Raw genomic sequence first — 21,534 nt, 5'->3', positions numbered from 1 at the left:
CAAACGATAAATCACGCGCATCAAGGGTGCTGGGCAGCAAGAGGTTTCCAACGAGGGGTAGACATCTACAAGCGCGAGCAAGATCAGGACTTGGATGCAAATAAAAAAGACAATACTTGCCGTGGAGAAATGTTTGGAAGACTCCTTCATCACACCCACACACAGGACCAGGACGGCTGGAGGACGCTGGCTGCAATGGCTCGACTGTGGTGAGGGGTTCAGGAGCTTCCAAAATGCCTATAACAGTGCGTCCCGGTATATTTCCATGCAATCTCATAACGTCATTGGTGTTGTCAAGAGGGAAAAAGGCGATCCAGGTGTACCTTGCTGTTCCATACTCACAGGCGTACTACGGTCATTCTTATCTGGAGTAGGCGGAGAAACATCGATAGGCGGACACCAGACATCCTGCTTCCGGTTGTCCTCAAACTCGCGAAAGAGGACACCTTGAGGCCATGTGTCAGGATTAAGTGCAACATCACGATACTTAGCAGGAATTCCAACTTTGAAGGAGATAAAGTTCAGGGTGTTGACGTCCATTCCTTTTTTCACCAGCGGGATGACCGAAATTTCGTCATTGCAATTCAGTCCATCTTTCGTTAGTTTTTCGACCATCTCTTTACTAACGCTGGGATGAAAGCGAGAGAGGTAGATCCATGCAAGAGGGGAAGCTAGCGGAACCGTTGCAATATTGCAGTTTTCGGCTGGTTTCCGCCCACCCATCAATGAACTGCTTGTCTCAAATACCTCTTCGCGACGACGTTTAGCAGCCGGACGAGAAACTGGATTCGCTGGCACCGATGACGAAGTAGAAACGATGCGAGACAGGCGAGATATTTGCTGGCTATTTTTTGTTATTTCGGCTTTCAGCTCAGCACATATTGACTCAGTTTTTTCAGCAATAGCTGAGACAGCACACCCAATGGAGGAAACTGTCTCGCGAAAACGAGCAAGTTTTATCAATTTACAACATTCGTCACAAATCCAGAGCAAATTGGGGTTCTCGTCAATTACTTTCAAAAACGGCTTGTTTAGTTTTGCGCACTTCATGTGGACTACATGATTGCAAAAACCCGAACACCCTATGAAATCATCATCTGATTTAACGGTTTTAGCACACCGATCACAAGCACTAGCCATCGTGCACAAAACTCACAATGCTGACACTGAGGTTCAGATGGCGCCTCGAACGGGAAAAATAGAGTGAGTAGTTGGATTTCTATATAAAACGAAATCTTCGGTAGCCGGCACTATCGTTCCAAACAAATCACAAACAGCGACCAAACGGATCGAAAAAACACTTCGAAGTCCTTCGCCTCGACACGACACGAAACACAATCCGGATCTCGTCGAAATCGTCAATAACGCAGTGGGAAAAACGCTCAAAAAACTCCGAAATAATCAGAAAAACTACCAGAGCGAACAAACACACAACAATGGCGGTAAGTTGTTTATCTTCTTTGCTTACGAAATCCGCATGTTTTGGTAACATAAGGCCCGATGCTGCACGAAAAAGTTTTTCATTGGATCCAGTTTTCATACTTTCATCAATACCGGCGATAAACATTTTCGTTCATCCATTCATCAAGTTTTCCCATATCACGAGCAAAAAGCTATTGTAAATTTTGAATATTAGGTTTTGTAAAGAGACGTCGAAAATGAACAAGCGTTCATTCTTGACAGTTCAGTATTGCCTTATGTCGGTCTAATGTGAAACCAAGTGGCCTTGCGAACATGTAAACAGAACTGCTGAGTTGTGAAATAAATCCAGGTTGACAGTGACGGGAGAAAAAATCTAATAGCGTGTAGCTTCCATAAATATACGGAACGACATTGTTTTTTCGTATTTCAATCGAAAAAAAAAATGCATCTCAATCTAATGCAAGAGCGTTTGCTGCTAATGAACAAAACTAATTATGCCGCATACATTCAATTCTTTAAGGAATGTAAAGCAATCGAATTAGCTAAAGACGACAATAAAGTACTCTATTAGGAGTATGCAAACATCAAAATCAGCATACTGGTTCATATGGAAAATAGTACTATAGAACCACTTCTTTTTTAAAAAAAACAAGTCCCAGCTTTACTTTCTTATGTGACTATTGGTCAGACTTCCATGTGAATCGCTGGTCACCTACGACATTGGCTACATTTGAATATTGCTAGAGAACTGTTTACTACGATAAGCCCTGCGAGAAACTGGACAAGAAGTCATTGACACCTAAGGATATTCGAGCTACTTCTTTAATCGGCGTACAATTTTGCACCATTTGCGACAACCACGTCAACTTTAAAATGTCACAATTTTCTCGGTTAGGAGTTAGCTACGGGTTCGAGTCGCGTCTCAACGGTAATATTTTCGCGGTCACTAAATTTCTGTTTGGGCTGTTAGTAGAATGTTCTCACTAATAGTACTGTTGTTGTACCGTTGGTTTTCATTACATAATTGCATTCGCATGGCAATTTTTCAATCTGTTTTCTGTACTGAAAACTAGCTCAAGACGGCTCTACGAGTTCAGTTATATAAACACCGAAAACGTGAAAACTGGAATTCTAAACGCCCACTCGAATTGGATACGGAATTCATTCCGAATTGGTAATGTGGGATTTTTCTCACTTTCTTCGGACAAATTTAATATTGGCTAGTTTTGACTGAATTCCAATAAGACACTTGTCACCTAATGTCATCTCGGTAACATAATGTGAAAAAAGGCATGTAGTACGATAGGCCCTTGCGAAAGATACAAAACATAATGTTCATTACTAGATTTGAAGGCAGTTTTGTCAGTAAATCTGCAAATTTCTCAAAGACGCCTTTAGATTTTTTTTCGAAAATCGAATAAAATCAATTTTTATTGGTGCTAAGCCGTTTAAGTGCATCACAATTCAATGAGTACTTAGGCTGTGATCCATCACCCGAATCAATCTAACTTTTAGTTAAAATTTGACAGTCGATCAGTTCTTTTTTGTCGTTGTCGAAAATAACCCGGCTCAGAAGCATGCATGCACAGTTCGAAAAAATCCTGTGATTCTCCATTTTTCAAGATGCACATAAAGGGAGCGTCGTATTTGACACGAATTTATATCTAAGAACATGTAAAAATGTACGATTTGAATATTACATGGCTTGAAATCGAATGAAATAAAAAAAAACAAAAGATCGACTGCAACAGTGCGACTTGAACTGAGAAACATTAGATCACAAAGCACGTCAGTCAATCGACTGAGCCACAGAAGCACATATCTGCTTAATGAATAGTTGATACGTCCAAAAAGCGGAACTTGTTTTATCACTGGAAATGATTTTATTTCCCGTGCAAATTAAACCCAAATAATTGGACGGGAACAGCGTGATGACATTGTTGAATCCTTTCGCGCAGCCCATCTGGATTCGATTTTAAACCCCGCACATAGGGCCGAAGGGGCGAATGACCTTAAGGGCTGAGGCCAGTGTGTTTTAGGGCGTTTTAAAGGGCTATTTTCAACTGATAATCTCTTAGAAAATTAGTTTAGATTATTCTGTGAAAATTTCAGAATGATTCTTTGACTTTAGGGGTCGGGAAAGTCTTTTCTGAAGGAAGAATTGCATAACTGAAAACGGCAACTTTCAACTTGTTTATTGACTATCTCGCCTTCAAAAGCATGGATCAAAAATCTATCCTGACAATGTCTAGATAATTTAATTTAGATGCTATTAGTGCATAAAAACATATATGTTGTCGCGATGAAAATGAAGTGTAAGTTATTCTTGTGGAGGTAAGTCGAGTTCTATGTCGACGCCATTTTAGTTCCCTGGTAACGTAACGAAACATGAGAGAGAAATAAAATCGGTTCAAAGAGGCTGCCAAACAAGCGGGAGCTTTCTTGGATTTTATGTGATGTAGTCAAACTTGTAACCGAAAATATCAAAACTTTCTTGGCCACCCGGCCACATCGAGAGTCATTTTGCACATTTGCGAGAGAGCATGGAGAGAAATGTAATACGCACAGCGAGCCATGTGGTTTTACGCGACCTACTGGCCTCAGCCCTTAAGGTGTAAAAACCTTATAATTGAACCAAAAAAAACAAATTACTTTGAAATGGGCGCAATTTTGGTTAAATAAAGGCAATAAAGCCAAAAGATTTATTTGTGAAATCGCAGACATTTACAAATACGACTGGCAATATGTCCAAGTTTTTTCTGTCATCTCTGTTTAGAAAACAGTTTCTTTTGAAGCTAAAGCTTTCACAAATTATTAGATAAACAAAAAGTTTCTGCTTTGATTACGTTGTAAATAGAAACTTGTTCATGATTGAAAAAGGGGGAAAAAAGTTTATCAAGTTGGTACACAGTCAAAGTTCTTAGGGAGAGTAATGGGTCTGAAGCAATTTCTCGAGCACATGATTTTCAATGACTTTTATTATTATTTGAAATAATGGGACTTCATAAATCACTTCATTTTTGGCAAGGTTTCAAGGTGCTGCATGCATATTTTGAACAATTATTATTATTATTATTCGGTAGGACACCTGAAATTGTTTTCGCTCGAGTAGATGCTCCGTGTCATAACTGAGACGGGATATTTAATTTCACTGAAAGCATCGTATAGCTGCTGTCTTATAAAACATTCGAAATGAAATTCCTCTCTCAAAAAAGCTTCTAGCAGAAAGGTGCAAAATATCCGTCCATGGAACATACCAACAGAACTAGCAACGGCTACTTTGATCGAAACGAACTGTCAAAAAAAGAGCAATCTAATTCAATCCAGTCCGTTAAACGCGAATCATAGCGATTTATCTGGATCCTCATTACATTCATGTTCGTTCTACCCGAAAATTTTAACGATATCAACCTCGGACACAGACAGTATCGCTGTTTGATATTCGTTTCTTTTTTTTTGTTGATGCTAGTAGTTTGGCACCTAGCCGACCCGTCTAGGATTGGAGCCAAGGAGGAAAAAATGCTAAAAACTTATATTCAACACCACCAGACCGAGTCTGTGATGCGACAAAACCGGGATGATATGACTAGCAGCTGTGGCTTATGCAGCGAAAAACACAAATCGCTACTGGGAAAGAGAGAGAAAAGTCAAAGATGGGGAAAATCCTGACTAGACATCGTGGGACCGAAAGTGTTATTTATATCAACAGCAAAGACATAGCGGATTTTTAAGAGTATCATACTGTAAACATGCAGACGTAAAACTCTTCGCCATAATCGTGTTATATATTGTACATGCTTGGTAGCAGTATCGGACGCTAAACAGAATGGAATCCGAGTAAACTTTGTACAGCATCATATAAATGTCTTTGAATTTTACTATACCGAAAGAAATACATCATCTTCACGAGTTAATTGCATGGGCAATGAATTTAATTGACTGGAAACTGTTACACCTCATTTGTCTGTGATGTCGCATCGCAGTATAGCGACACGCTTCATATTCTGCGCCGTCCACGCTGTCTGGCCCGGTTGCTTTGATCGTTTCTAGAATCCCAGTACAGCAAATCAGTCAGCCGGCATTGGACACAGGCAGTGACAGCGGGCTCCTATAGTGAGTGATGAGGCCTGCACGGACAGCATGACGACGGCAAGGAATGCGAAAATTGAAGTACGCGGGTTGGGCATTTCAAAATGTTCCGTAATGACCCCTGGCCGGGCCGGAATGAGCTTGTCCAAATGAGAGGGACATGAAACGAGGCCGATAAATGAGGACAGCGCTATAAATCCCTCGGACCGAAAGTTGCTGAAATGTTCAGCTACTTGCAACGAGAAACAAGGTTAACACTTTGCCAGCTCGACCGTTCCACTGGTTGCTGCGGGAATGAAAAGCGGAAATTCCTCCGTAAGTGCTAGTATGCAGGACGGAACCAGCTGCACCTAATTGAGTTATAAACTAGCTAAACAAGTTGTGATGCCCGAGCCCACCCGAGTCCCTGGTCAGCGCTAAAACGGGGTCGTGGCCACTACTAGTTCTCTAGGTCCTTAGAGCTCAATTTTCCGTCCCCATGTGAATAGTAAATTGAAATTGCTGGTCGATAGTTTCTCCAATTATATTGATGGCGGATGACACAAAGTGCACCTGCTTTGCGATTCGCTGCTATTCAGCGAGTGGAGTGCATCGAAAATTTCGTTACCTTTTCCGATTCCTGGGAATGACCTCTTATGCCTACACTATCAAATTCGGGCAGTGTGCAGACCGAAACAGTGTGAGGTTCGGCGTCAAATGAAAATAACTTAAGCATGTTTTGACAGGTTTACCATAAGTGGATTTTAAACAAAATTGGTATAACCTCACAAAATGAGCAAACCCTATAGTTCCGGAACCGAAAGTCACACCCAGATGAAATTCAACAGAAACCTATGAGATTATAGGACCTTTCATTTGCGCCTAAGTTTGTGAAAATCGATCAAATCATCTCTGAGCAAATTTCGTTTTAGAGTTTTTGGAAATAGTTTCCGGTACTCCCGGAACCGGGAACCGGTATAGTCGAAGTCGGTTCGTTTAGTTTTAAGCGAAATCTAAAAGAATTTATCTTTTTTTTTGTATCGTCGCTCGTTCCACAATTACTTAAAATATCCACTGTCATGCTACTTAAAAACACACGCGGAACTTTTGAGAACTTGAAAGCAGGGATGTCAGGTCATTTTTTCAAAAATCTGTGATCAAGCCAAAAACTTGTCTGTGAAAATCCATATTAGTAGATAGAAATCAATTTGGTAAGCAAAAGATCACTACCAGCACGCTCTGTACCTTTTTCCTCAACCGCTCTGTACTTTTTGGTGCTAAACTGTACTCGATTTCAAAAATCTGTGCAGAAAATTGAAAATCTGTGAAACACAGATTATTAATCTGTGAACTTGGCATCCCTGCTTGAAAGTGCAGAACAAGTTCCGTGTGAACTTTCTCGCTGCATAGAAACCAGAAATGCCAGGTAAAAATTTCAAATATCTGCAGACAGAGTTTCAAAAGTCTGTAAAAATCTGCAGTCAGCAAGCATGGCTGCAATTTCTCTATAACAAATATTCGCAAAACTGACTTTGAAAAAAAAGTCGCGGCAATTTCAAAAGTATGTCAATTTGGACGAAAGTCTGCGAAAAACTCGATTTTCAAAAGTCTGCACAACAAAAAATGTCTGCAGCACTATACCCGAAATCTGCAGATTTACAGACAAATCTGCAGATCTGGCCTCTCTGATAGAAACTGACACTCGAGCGGTTAATTTGATGTTGTCAAAAATAACCCTGCTCGAGAGCATGGTTATTTTTGACAGATCGATAGTTATTTTCCGACACTGAAAAAAATCTTGCAATGAAAATTCTAATATTAATTCTTTAGTTGAAATTATTTCTAGTGGAAAATAAATCTGAATAACTTTCCGACCGTCAAATTTTGAAATGGGCCGCAGGTTTAGTTAAATTTAGGGGACGGGTATAGCGTGATGGGATAGTCGATGCCTATCACGCAGCCCGCCTGGGTTCGATTCCCAACCCCGCACATAGGGCCAGAAAGATTTTCTGGTCCGAAGAGGCGAATGACCTTAAGATGTTAAAACCTCTATAATTGAAACAAAAAAAAAAGTTAAATTTAACTACTCGACACAAAATAACCACTCAAGTGTCAGATTTTAATCAAAAGTAAAAATTAATCACGAAATCGTTCACAGCCTTAGAATGCCATTGAAAAACGTTGAAAGCTGCTTAAGCCAAATCATTTCTTTCTACCCGAACTTTTGATTAATTGGGAAGTTTGTTAAACTGTGTCAAGGATGGTAAACATTACGAAATCTGCTAATGACGGTTTATCTACAACTTTTCTTGCTATTATTTTAGCGTAGTTCTTTTGACTTTTTCATTTCGTTGCGATTATTTTTTTTTTTTCATTTTCATATACAGAGTTTCAACACAGAATTTTGATCTCCCGATACAGATTTACAGATTTTTCTCCAGAAAAAATAGAGATTTAAATGTGGCAACCCTGCACGCTATACGAAATTGAACAAAGCGCACTGCGAGCGGAGCAAAGGTGATGGTGTTTTCTTCTACCGCGCCAGCACGTACCGGTTTTGCATCGTCATTTTGTATGACGGTATGAAAGTTTTGACACTCATCGCCATATACAGTATCATTTATGACAATGAGAGCTTTATTCGCAATCAAGATTCCTAAAAATCGGTTTATCCATTCCCGAGAAATCGAAGTTAGTTCCGTTTTTGGAGCTTCTCTTTACTAATATCAGTGCTTCCGGAACCGGAAACCGGGGATTGGTAGTCACAATATATATATATATATATATATATATATATATATATATATATATATATCAACTAACAAGATTTCCCAACTAGATGAATTTACCAGTAAATTCAATACAAATTTTCATATGAAAATGGAAAAAATTTAAAACCGTAGGGGGGAGGCATTTTATACCAAGAAAGTATGTTTCAAGTATGAAATGAATCGGTTCAATATCGTGTGTGAATCGTGTTCACGGACTTCGGAAATTGGTTTTCAGAAAAACGCCTTTAATTTTTTTTTTGCCTAAAGAGTGACCAGTGGTATTTAGACAGTTTTGTTCCGTTTGTTTCAAATTTTTGACACAATATTTTTGAAATGTTTGAAAACTCGATTTACCGAAACTGTTTGACCCTTTACAACCACGAAAAGAACAGTTCTAAAAAATTCGGACGTAAAAACTTGTGACGTAAAATTTCAGACCTAAAATTGTCATACGTAAAATTTCTAACGTAAGAATTTCTCACGTAAAAAAACAGATGCTCAAATATCCGATGAGAAAATATCCGACGTAAACGTTACTAGTGGAAAATTTGGACATTAGGGAATCTCACACACTAAATTATTAATACTGAATCTCAACGAGATTTTGCTCAAGTTTGCCGAGTTGGAATTTCATACTTCTCAGAGGGTAAATTTTGAAAAGGCACCCCATAGTAAAGTAACTCGCATTCACGACAAAATAATCCATATACAAAAGGCAAATGTTGATTCATAATTCATACAAAGCATGCTTTGGTTAGAATAAACTCTTTTTTCGATCTTTTGGACGATCCTGCAATACTGTAATCTTTATTTTCAATACTTAGATCATTTGAAAATATCATTGTTTATAATGTGATTCCACGATAGGTTCCATTACGGTAAATCAATTATGATTAATTTCAATATTCCGGCAGTACGATAAATTGATATTTGTCCAAGATTCCACCGGGTATGGCAAACTCCCCGAATACAATAAAGTTGACACCGAAGAACAGCTCGATTGTTTACTAATTGAAACCAACAAGTTGACTGTTTTCCATATCCGGCAATATCGGATACAACCACTAGCGGCTGTCCTGCGTTGGCACATTCCCAATATTTGTCACATCAAACCATAATTTGGCTGTCCCGGGGCGGAACAAATGTTCGCAAATTAATATGGTAATTCATGCTGCGCGAACGGCAATTTTTCCCCTCCCTTCGACGGCCGACGGCGACAGTGGTAACATCAAATAAAAAATCGACGGGATACGGAATGCAATACCGCGAAGGGTACACGAATAATTGTAATAATGAAATTTGCAATTATGTACTCCTTTTTCCTCCGGCGATCCCTAATTTATGTGCGTCTCGGGGGGTGGTCATGCGATCCAAGCGCCCTTTTTTAAGACAATTTCGAACAATTGTTAAAATATAAAACAAACAAACACATTAATTTCTATTACATCATCACTTCCACTTGTTCTAAATAAAAGTAGGATCTTACTCATTTTCGAGTAAATCTTTCTAAGCATGTACGTTCCCAGTAAATTCTTACATCATACGGATCGTGCACGAAAGCGTTTCGAACAAGATTGACGTATTATATTGGTTATTTTGCTTTTTCAATAATCACTCACGACAATTGGAAAAAGCATGTTGAAAAATTCTTCTGCATAAATTGAGTTTCGAGAAGAGCTTTTTTTCATTTAAAACTATTTCGCATTTCAATTTAATTAAATTGATCTATCATAAAGAGAAAAATGTTCAGATAAGTCTGTGCTGTCAATATATCCTTTGTTTGTGAAGTTCGATTCAGAGATTTTCAGTAATCAATCATTTTCATATTAATCAAGCATTACAACCATTTTCTGCGGAATATTTCAATTAAATTAAATGCTGCAGATCTCTTTGATACCGGATACCACCTTTCTCTGACCTGGCATGATTTACCTTTTATATGTACTTATTATTCGATGAGAATCCTCCTATTCATCAATTCGATCGATATTAATTCGATGTTCGTCATATCCAAACCACATTATTTTTATTCCAACCTACGAGTTGTTTGAAAGTAGCTCGCAGAGAATTTAGATTATTCAAAACTAATATGCTAGATTTTAAAACGAGTAATCTACCTTAGTTCTCCTAGTTTTCGACACAACCATCACATTTAGACTGAAGTCTGAATCTCATCTACACTCTTAGAAAAAAATGAAATTTACGCTTGACGTAAATTCAAGTATGCCGTAATTTCTTCGGTGATGACACAAAATTACATCTACTAACATGTGAACATAAATTTTGCGTCTGTATTGATGTGAGTTTCAGCTAAAACAACTGTGAAGTTAATGATATGACTTATCTTTAAATGCTTTGTATTGTGAATGTAAGTGAATCGCGACGCTCCTTTTATGTGCATCTATAAAGATGTAACATTTTTTAAGTGTGTAGCTATTTAATACGTGCTGCATCTCATCGGAATCTCCTGGCGAGTCATGTTTAAGTATGCTAGTAGCGAAATTTCGAAAATTCCACCTGGATTTTGGTCTAGCAGACGGTACTATCAATTGATCACGTAGCAACGTCAATTAATCTTGCCTATCTCGTCTGATGAACATCATCGTTTGTACCCTTTTCGGTTGCTGTCAGCAAACGAGATACGAATTCCTGACTGCGGCACAGTAGACAGAAGATGAAGAGGTCTAAAATTTTATGTTTATTTGATAGTTCATTCATTACGTCAGTCGTGGCACAGATGAAGTGTTGGCAAGCGTTTCAATGAAAACAGAACTAGCAAACACCAAACATCAATACAGATTGTTAGACAAACATCGAAGTTTCAGTTATGTTGAATATACACGCACGTTCAGTTTTACTCTCAAGTGAGCAATTTGTACTCACTTTAACTTATTTAGCTCAAATGTCGAAAAGTGAATAATATTGATTTAGAAAACTGAGTAACTTCTACTCTGCTTTTAAAATGACAACAAATTTCGCTCTTAGTCCCAGTAAGACGCTTCAGTTTTTTTTTAATTCGAGCAGTTTAACGTCAGAGTTTTAACATCTATAACTGTGCTTCAAACTAACAGGTGAACGTTCATTCAGTCATAGTAAACTAAATAAACTAAAAGTAATTTGAGAAAGAAATTAAATCAAATGATTTTTAATCGTTTACATGCTCCCAGGTAGCAGTTTTCAATTGCAGCTATGACTCTACTTCCGTGAATTGAATTCTCACTGGTCCACGAAAAGGAAAAAAAATGAATTCAAAACAATAATTCCAAATCGCTACGGAACATCGGGTTACGAGAACCCAATTTAAAATTCAATTACTTTTCCGTTATTCGCGCTTTATTTGCTGTGCTCGCGACTGCATCCGGAGGTTACGTTTGTAATCGGATTGAAATTCAAATTATCCCCGCCGTCGTGTTATTCATACCGAGGCCAATCTAAATCGAGAACGGTAGATTCGGTAACGACAGGGACACGAATTGTAACCCGTGACGAAGACGGCGAGTCCGTTGATAAGAGCAGAGAAGAAGAAATATCCATCCCTTCGTATTATTGTTTCTATCTTTCGTCTGTTTGCTGCTACTTAAGTGAAGGCTCCAAAAAAAATGAGTATTTTCTGTGCTCTGAGATTCGCCGAAGCTGCGACAATCATTGGATTACGTTTTTTTTTCGTGAAAGATGATAAATGACCCAATGAGCTTATTAAGATAATGTCATAATATCATTTAGAATCGAAGATTAAGGAACAAGCATTGAAGACAGAGAATGAGAAAGAACTACTCTAATATAATTCTTTTTTCCTATTCCATGGAAGAACATAAAATCCAACAAACATATTTAGGAAAAAACTCTAATCATTTCTTTTGCCAATTATTCGATAATTCCGTATTCCCAACTGTAAAACAACAGCGACATTTAATAGAGCTCCAATGCAATTAAGTATTCCCAGATTAAATTTCAATCGATCAAATCGGCTACCCAATATGTACAGATTCAATTTAATTAATGTATCAAGCAAAGCTATGCACAGGAGAAATATGATTAAGTCGGAGAATTGATAGGGCGATTTCGTTGACATTTGATTTTCAAGCATTTGTTGTCTATACTAGTAATTAGTTGGATTTAAGTGACCCTACAATATACTGGGGTCGGAGCACACTCTTCTTCATTTTGAAAAATCAAAACTGTCTCATCGACATCTCTTAATTAGATTGTTTTTTACTCAATATTAGCTATATGTTGGAGGTTGTCGATATGATAATGAAACCAGGAATAGAGAATATTTTCCAAATCCCATTTTTTTTATTTATTTAGGAAAAACAAATGAAATCAAACTGAAGGAATAGATGAATGCAAGACATGTCCAGCACGAGAACGCAACAATTCTGTCTTCTGAACTATTTCGACAGCTGCCGGAATCCATCCAGATTTCTGCCGGTTTCCAGAATTCATCACAAGCGGGTTGGGTCGACAAACGTTTCAATTCCCAGTGAGTTTTTTCGAGTCGAATCGGTCTGATCATCGGACCGATTGAGCACGATGTCATTGAACAAAAAAAATTCTTATCATTTATGAGTTAAATAATACGAACTAAAAATTTCAATAAATCTTTCCTCCTGTAGCTATTTGACTCTGTATAGAAATGTTCGAACATCGGAGTGCGATGCCAGATAGTAGTAGCACAGACTAACAGACATGACAGTATGAGTAAATTCTTATAAAAAATAATTTTTCGTGATGCACTAGTTCCACCTATATTATACTGCGCGAACTATTTACTATCGGTACACCCCTTGTGTTATGTAAAAGTTAATTTACTAGTTGGTTCCCCCTCGTTTGTCAACACCGATCAGCTGCTTGCAGGGATGCCTGATTGCATCATAATATTTGGAAATGAATCGTCACAGTAAATTATTATATTACGTTAATAATATATTAAACTTTTTAGCGATGTTGGAAGGTAACCATTTATTTTTCTCAACATTGTTCATCTAGACTATTTTTTTATTGTGTTGGTAATTTTCACCCGAAATTAAGTGGCGGCAGATCAGAAGCAAGTAAATATTGCCACTAAACGGGTTCGATTTTGTATTGCGTTGAAGGATGAGAGGTAGGCACAATTTTGTATATAGTTTTGGCAATATGTATTAAATCTGTATCCTGCATGAAATTCGCATACAAATGCAAATACATATCAATACATTACAGGTAATTCTGTATAAATGGCAACTCTGTTGGTAAATGAAAAAAATAAACACAGACTAGATGACAGACAGGATGTTTTTGATAGGGTAACGTGGCGCCATCATGACACATGTGAGTACTGTCCCAAATAAAGGAATATTCGAAATGACAGTTAAAATGATTGAAGAATCTAATTTGAGTGTCCTGTCTGTTAGTCTGTGGTAGTAGTGTCATATCCATAGATTAGCTTTTTTGCGCTCACCAGACAAAACTAATTCCCGTAGTTCTCCGTTGATAAATTCAAATTTCCGTAGATGTTGTCTACGGATCCGTAAGTCCGTAGAAAATCTTCGAATCCGTAGATCTATGGAGATTTCCGTAGATCTGACATCGCTACAGTGATGCCACTTTTCCCTGAGGTCAAATCCGTAGATTGTGTTTCAAGTGTACTCATACTTACATAAAATTATCAACTTCTTGGCGCTCTCAGCCATAAAGACAGGCTCCCAAAATGGGTGATCGGTGGCAATTTTTCCGAATAATGCCCAATAAGCATTCTATCAACCTCCACTTTGAAGAGTATTTAAAAATAAAACATTTCCTTTTCGATTACTGTTATGAATGACTCTGAATGAGCACCGAATCATCCAGATTCATTTTTCATAGTGAATTTGGACAGATGGCTTATTGGCACAATGACGCTACAATCAAATGTAGAGGCACTGCTTGTTTAGAGATGATACTTTCAGCAAGAGCTGTCAAATCGGTAGGAAAATTTTTTAATCACTTCACCTTTTTAACGATTTCTTATAAAAACGGGTAAATTCATTGAAAAAATATTAGTAGAAGTGGAAGAAAAAGTTTTTACTCTGAGATAGTAATGTTGATCATAATTTATTGTGCGAAAACCAAAGATAAACTCAAGATGGAGTAGTCTGCGATTTCTTATGTATCATTTGAATAGGACCCCTCGATGAGCTCGGTTCACTGTCAGTTTCAGTCTTTTGAAGCAAAACAACAAGCGTCTGATCGCTAGATGCGTCGTAACTATGGCAATGATTTTTTATGTTTGGAAAAAAGTTAAGTTACAGTAAGAACGATATTGAGCAATTTTGTCATGTGATTCTAACAATAAGAATGTAAAAACTACTTAGAACCATTGCCTAGAACTTATTTAGTTTGTTTTTGGCTCTTCCCATGAAGCATTAAAATCAGTTGTGGCAAGAAATAATTATGTGCTGAATGTAAACATATGTTTGCTTCCTTTGTAACTTGTATTGTTTCCATGGCATTTTATCGGAACTAGTCGACGTTTATCAACGGAGGGTCAATAACATTACATTATTACTGAACCAACTGGTTCACGATTACTGACCCAAAATTTTTTAATGACTCGTATGGTACATTGTTATCTTGAGTTTATCTTTGCGAAAACTACCGTTTATTTAGAATTGAGCATTATACCATTTTTCAAATGCCCGGAAATAACAAATGAAACATCCAAAATAAACAGTACTCGATCGTTAAACATTCTAGTACTCGAGAAATTAACATTACACTGGTTTCTGTTTAAAGAAATGTTGGTCCGAATAAACCTAACCTTACCCAATTTCACATAGTTCTGAAGATTTTCCATGTTTAATCGTAGTTTACACTAAAAAAAGTAGTAGCAATCCAGTGAAATCAATTTCTTCTACTCCAAGTTTACTTTTATTGCTGATACCTACTTGTTCTATGGAATAAACGAAAAAATCGTTGCAAATTACTGCTGCCGATATGAAAATTTTCAGAAGAACCAGTAAAACTGAGTGAAATACTACCAACATCCATATTGTTGGTCAACGAAATAAATGAGTCAAATAATACCCATAGGAAGTCGAGAATTTTTCGAATGCTTCATGGAAGCGAGAAAATGAAAGTTTGAAAATCAACAGAATCTGGACATGAATTGCCTATTCGTCCAGTTTTAGTAGGTTCTAGCATTATTCTAATTTAGGTTCCGATTTACATTGTTTTTTTCGAAGCAATCCGATAAATACACTGAGGTCTTTTTTTATGCGGTCTTTTTTTATGCGGTTTTTTTACGCGACTTTTTTATGCGAAGTTTCAGAGTTATGCGTTTTTTTTATGTGAATTTTCAGAGTTATGCGGTTTCCCTTCTGCGGTTCTTTTTATGCGAAGTTTCAGAGTTATGCGTTTTTTTATGCGAAGTTTCAGAGTTATGCGTTTTTTTTGTATGCGAATTTTCAGAGTTATGCGGTTTTTTTTATGCGGTACGTAAATTCGCATAAAAAAGACTTCAGTGTACATCATATTTGATTTCTGAACCTTTCAATGGGTAATTTTTTACCCAGTTTATTTGAAACCGGGTAGTAAATCACCCAATTTTTGACACATATTCGCATTACCCATTACTAAAAAAAAGATATTTACCTATTATATGAGTTTTCCCATTTTTGTTGGAAATGGGTCGAATAATACACACAAATGGGTACTTCAATTTAACCGTGTAGCATCAATTGATAGAACCATGTTACACCATACATATTTTGTTGTCTTGATTATGAACCACGTGCTTTTACATCAGAGATGCCAGGTCTGCAGATTTGTCTGTAAATCTGCAGATTTGGGGTATAGTGCTGCAGACATTTTTTGTTGTGCAGACTTTTGCAGACTTTTGAAATTATCGCAGACTTTTACAGACTTTTGAAATTTTCGCTGACTTTCATCTATATTTACAGAAAAATTTGAAAGTTCCGCGACCTTTTTTTTTTTTTTTGCTCGCCAAGTAAGTTTTGCATGTCATACTTATAGAGAAATTGCTGCCAGCAAGCCATACTTGCTGACTGCAGATTTTTTTTCAGATTTACAGACCCTGTCTGCAGACATTTGAAATTTTTACCTGGCATCTCTGTTTTACATAAATGTTGCCTTCATTATCGGAGAACATAACACAGGATTATCACATTCTTATGCGCTTTAGGTTGATAATGTATGTTCAGGAAGCAATGGGTTTAAGACCGAATGATACAAGATTGTGAAATTTCGTATAGTTAAGAGTGATTAATATTTCGTATAGTTATGAGTGATTAATATATGACAGTCTACATAACACTGGCGTACAGTGAACTTCACTGAAGGAACATTATCAGGCGAGAGAGACGCAGTGATGTCAGATCTACAAAAATCTCCGCAGATCTACGGATCCGAAGATTTTATACAGACGTACGGAAAAGCTTTCCACCGAAATAAAAGTATTCCACAGCGAGAGCTTCCGAGAAAAATGCCAATTTACGGAAATGACACTACTGGCATCAGTTCGGGTTTACATCTCATCCAAGTCAGTCGACAAACAAAACCGCTTACGTTGGGGACAGAAGAAACCAAGTACAGTATTGTGTAGTGAACAATAGACCTCGAAAATGAGTGAACCAAACGAACAAAAGCTACCGTCGGTACGAAAGAATACAATTATTGTTGACTTCAGACAGTGCAAAATTCGACCTTCGATACGAGAACTTGAAGGTTTGCTTAAGGAGCAAATGAATCTTGACATTAAACGTGTGCATTTACTCCAATGCAATAAGACCAATAATGTTGTTTATATCCAGTTCTATAAAGAGTTGGATGCTATTCAATTCGCTAAAGACAATAATAATGTGCACTATGTGGAGCATGAAAATATCAAGTACAACATTCCAGTATATATGGAAGATAGTGCTATAGAAGTGCGTGTGCATGATCTTCCCTCAAGCGTCAACGGCTCTTATATTCGCAAAACTATGTCCCAATACGGAGAGATTCTCTCTATCGAAGATGAAAAGTGGAGGAATTTTTTCCCCGGTATTCTAAATGGCGTACGTTTGTTACGCATGCGCTTGAGGAGGCCTATACCTTCTTATGTGACATTCGGTCAGGATACAAGAATACCGTGCAAATCACTTGTTACCTATGACAATCAGATGGCCACATGTCAATATTGCCAAAAAGCTGTTCACTACGATAAGCCATGTGATAAACCGGACAAGGAGACAACTATACCAAAGGACAACGGTGCTTCCTTCACATCAACCCCAAGCAACTCCAGTACACCTGTGACAGTCACCAACAACAGTGAAGCATCCTCTTCAACGAAACCATCCAACGTATCCCCTATAGAACAAAGTACACCAGCTGCAGTTAACAGCTTACCATCCAACCAACCAGCAACTGCAAACAATGTACAACAAAGCGCATCTACAGCAACCAGCAACGAAATCAACAACAATACCACCGATGCGGCAATGGATGACGAGACGAACCACGAACGAAGTGCCCCTCTATCCTCGCAGGAGGAAAATGGAAGCTCCTCTCCCCCTAGAAAAAGGGTGACAACGAGATCCAAGCATTTTATTGTTTGAATTTAATTTTATTAGTGAATACATATAAATACAGATTTTTTATAGAGAGTAATACAGATTTCCTATGAAAATATCTGGCATCTCTGCTTATGATGATTAAATCAGATCTTATCTCGATTTCGCTTAAGAAAACTGAAACTGACCCAGGGTAGTTTCATCGAACAAACACTTTTCACGAAACTGTGTTGGTTTCGCACTTAGCAACGGCGATTTGAGTAAACCGGATATAAAAACCAGGTTCAAAACTGACTCGATTTTCAGTTCAACGGCATTGAAACTAGGTTTCGAAACTGGCTTCAAACAAACGGTTTGACAGCTATTAGGGTGGCAAACTTGGTTAGGTTTGACATCAAACGAAAACGACATTAGAGTATGAACCAATGGCTTGCTACGACTCAATGGTTTTTACAACCATGTGGAAAAGTTTAAATCTATTCAACTAGTATTTCAAATTCTGAATAATTTGTATCAAATTTGTCTAGTATTATATAATTCTGTTTATGGTTTGTATCTTAGCGTTGCGATTGACATACTACAGTCGGATATGTGAAATAAACCGGTCAATATAAAATGAAAAAGTGTTGCGAGGAATCTTGAAACTCAAAATAGTATATGCCATATGCATAATAAAACTGGAACAGTAAAACAGAAAAAACAGACTCTACTTCAATACAGGACCAGCACATGACTCGAACAGAAATGAGCGTAATTATCGTGGTCAATTTCACAGGCAAGTGAAATTGATAAGCGGTAGTGTTTCGATTCTCAGCATTGTTCTCAGCGGGACCTTTCAAACTGTCGTCTGAAAGTCCTGCATGTATACCGTTTATCTAGCACCCACCACACAATGGCGGCTGAATGTCACGTATGCCAACGTGTATGAAGATAAAACTTCCGGCGAAACTAGAGATTGGTTGCCTAACATGTAGATAGCAACGTTTTTCACCCTCACCGGGACCGTTAGGTTTCGTTGGCGTGGAATATGCTATTTTTGCTCGGAGCGCTCGCTCGTTTGTTTGGTACGCGAGCAATGAAGTGCCGGTGTCTGACTCCATTCCAAACACAACCGAGCTTTGCCTGCAGTGATCCTTGACACCCGGACTTTTGTTCGACCTAAACTTTGGAGACTTCTCGCACATATGCATGCATGCATCGTGTATACAGCTAGGCGTATTTATAGTGTTAATGACACTCCGGATGTGATGCCGTTGCAGCTCTTGAAGGCGAACACAGTCTGTTTGTGCTTCGTGTGTCCAAGCTGTGTTTTTTTCTGCAGGTAGTGACCTGACGTTTATCAAATCTAGCTCGAGTCGTTTTTCGCTTTCCAAAAAAAAAAACTCGGATTTGAAATCGATTTCAAGCTCGTTAAAACTCGTTATTTCCGTGGCACAGTAAAATGCCATTTATATCTACACCCCGAGTTTCGGAATCCATCTTCAGCTACAGATGAAGCAAACGAACCGTTTGATCCGTTTCAATTAAAATCTACTCACATTGCAGCCTACATATCTGGAGGATAAAGCTCTTGAGCTTCAAGTAATTGCCGGCGAAATGGGATGAGATTATTATTTCTCGTTAGAGCGATGGTGTTGCACAAATCTAGGCGTTTGCCCCTTCGTGAACTAGGACTCTGGGTTTCGTTAAGGAATCTGATACGATACTTTCAAGGCTGGAGGGATGATTGCGAAATTGATGGCAACCTATGGTAGAGACGACGGCGATGGTCCCGTGACCAGACCTATGGAGAAGCACTTTAATGACAGTAATTACTGTCGGGAAAGTTTGTCATCCCGCCAGGAGTTTCATCTGTAAAATTTAATCTGTTAGCGATTTGTCTTTGTGGCAGCCTGAAGATTCAGCAGTCGGATGTAGTTTGCTGAACTATCTGATTTACTACCCATGGAGACGATGAAATTTAGATTTGTCGATTTCCGGAACCGAAGACTGCATGGCTCACACTCAACTTTTGTGTTCAATATAACGTACAAATACTCCTGTGCTCGCAAGCAGCAGGCCATGAATATTCACGTACTTTTGTGCCAGAGCGATAAATTTCACTCCATGGTAAAGTAAAAGAACTGAAACTCCAGTCGCTTTCGGATAGTTTCTGAAAATTAACTTTTCTCTTGCAACCGCTCCGGCAGACGGCTGACGGTGGCAGCATCGATTCGAACGAAAGTTTGTGCTAAATTTATGCCTTGTTCTTCTGGTGGCAGAGCGCTTGAAAGATGGCTAGCTGGGCTCTGGAAGTACCATTCTGGGTAGATCGTCCCCTTAGGTGAAACCGCGTTGGTCGCTTCTGAACAAGGCAATATAAGACCCGGTGCCTTGTTTGGAGAATGGAAGGCAACTGTTGCACCGGCAGTTCGAAGTGAAATGAGATGATAACGAGCTTTTTTCATGTTCCATGTGCCCCTCCGATGCAGGATGTGTAGAAACTTTCTTACCGAGGCAACGGCGTCGTTGGAACTCAACACTGCCAACACACTGCAGTTTGGTCGTTCCGTCGATCCGTTTTAGTTTCGACATACATAAAATTTCCAGCTCATAAATTCTTCGTTTACTGACGTTGAGAACCATGTCGGCAAGACTAGCCGGCGAAGTCCGGAAGAGAAACCGGAAACGTATGACCCCTAAAGTTTTGCATTTCGTTAGTCGATTCTTCGGTTTAGTTCCGTGAGCCGGGGTAACTTTTGAATAATCACTGTAAAATAATTATGGTTTATGTTGCAGTTAGTCTCTTTTGCTCGGAACTTACAAAGCAGATGAAAATTCAGTATTCGTTTCAGTTGGTTGATCTATACTGTGTTGAGAATACATGTTTTGCATAATCTCTATGTCCAATTTGATTTTCATCACTGTAATCTTATGTCGTTTTTCATAGAAAACACACACACATTGATTATTTTGCACCCGTTTTCTTTTCCGAGTAGCAGAGGTGCAAACCAATACCAACAGAAATGAACAAATTAAAGTGCAAAGTTCACAAAATCGTTTCATTTATCAAGTTTCAGCGCAAAACATCCGCACCGAGTGAGAGGAAACAAGAAAAAATCTAAACTAGATTTCTCACTGTACTGTCATTTTTCTTTTCAAAAAACTGTTCAAGTCACAAATCAGTTTGTGCAAATTTGTGTACACTTCCCGTATAAAAACATTATTCATCGGATTCATTTTAATGGGCAAAATAAAAAAAATGTCCAAATTTCAAACGCACTTTCGGATATCCATTTTCACTGTGTTTTCCCTAGCAATTTAAACATTTGTCTGTGTTCGATTTCGGAAATTTGTGAAAATCTTTGTGGCATATTAAGGTTTCTATGCCCGGTGAAAAATGAACGGCAACCCTAGTGAGAAATGGGTGGCCAATACGTTTTCTGATGAAAACAAAAGAAACATTAATTTGAAGCAATTCCTATGCAGGGACACAACGTCAAGTTTACGGAACAATTTGACGTCGGTTACGTGAGTAATATTGGGTCGACCGAAGTTGATTGATCGTCTGAATCGTGTTTGATGTTGGCGTTTCCTGATGAAAACAAACCAATCTTATTTGCGTTTGTGGTTGTAAATGAGCTGTCAGAAAGGCTAATTGAGAATCTTTGAAACACAGATTAATCTGTGAGCCTGGCATCTCTGACGGAGACACCGACAACGCAATGTGTCAAAACCACGCTTACCTGCTTGTATGTGCC

The sequence above is a fragment of the Malaya genurostris genome, chromosome 1, assembly GCF_030247185.1.
Source record: "Malaya genurostris strain Urasoe2022 chromosome 1, Malgen_1.1, whole genome shotgun sequence".
NCBI classification, from domain to species: Eukaryota; Metazoa; Arthropoda; class Insecta; order Diptera; family Culicidae; genus Malaya; species Malaya genurostris.
The sequence above is the reverse complement of the archived record's forward strand: the minus strand, read 5'-3'. Positions refer to the sequence as shown.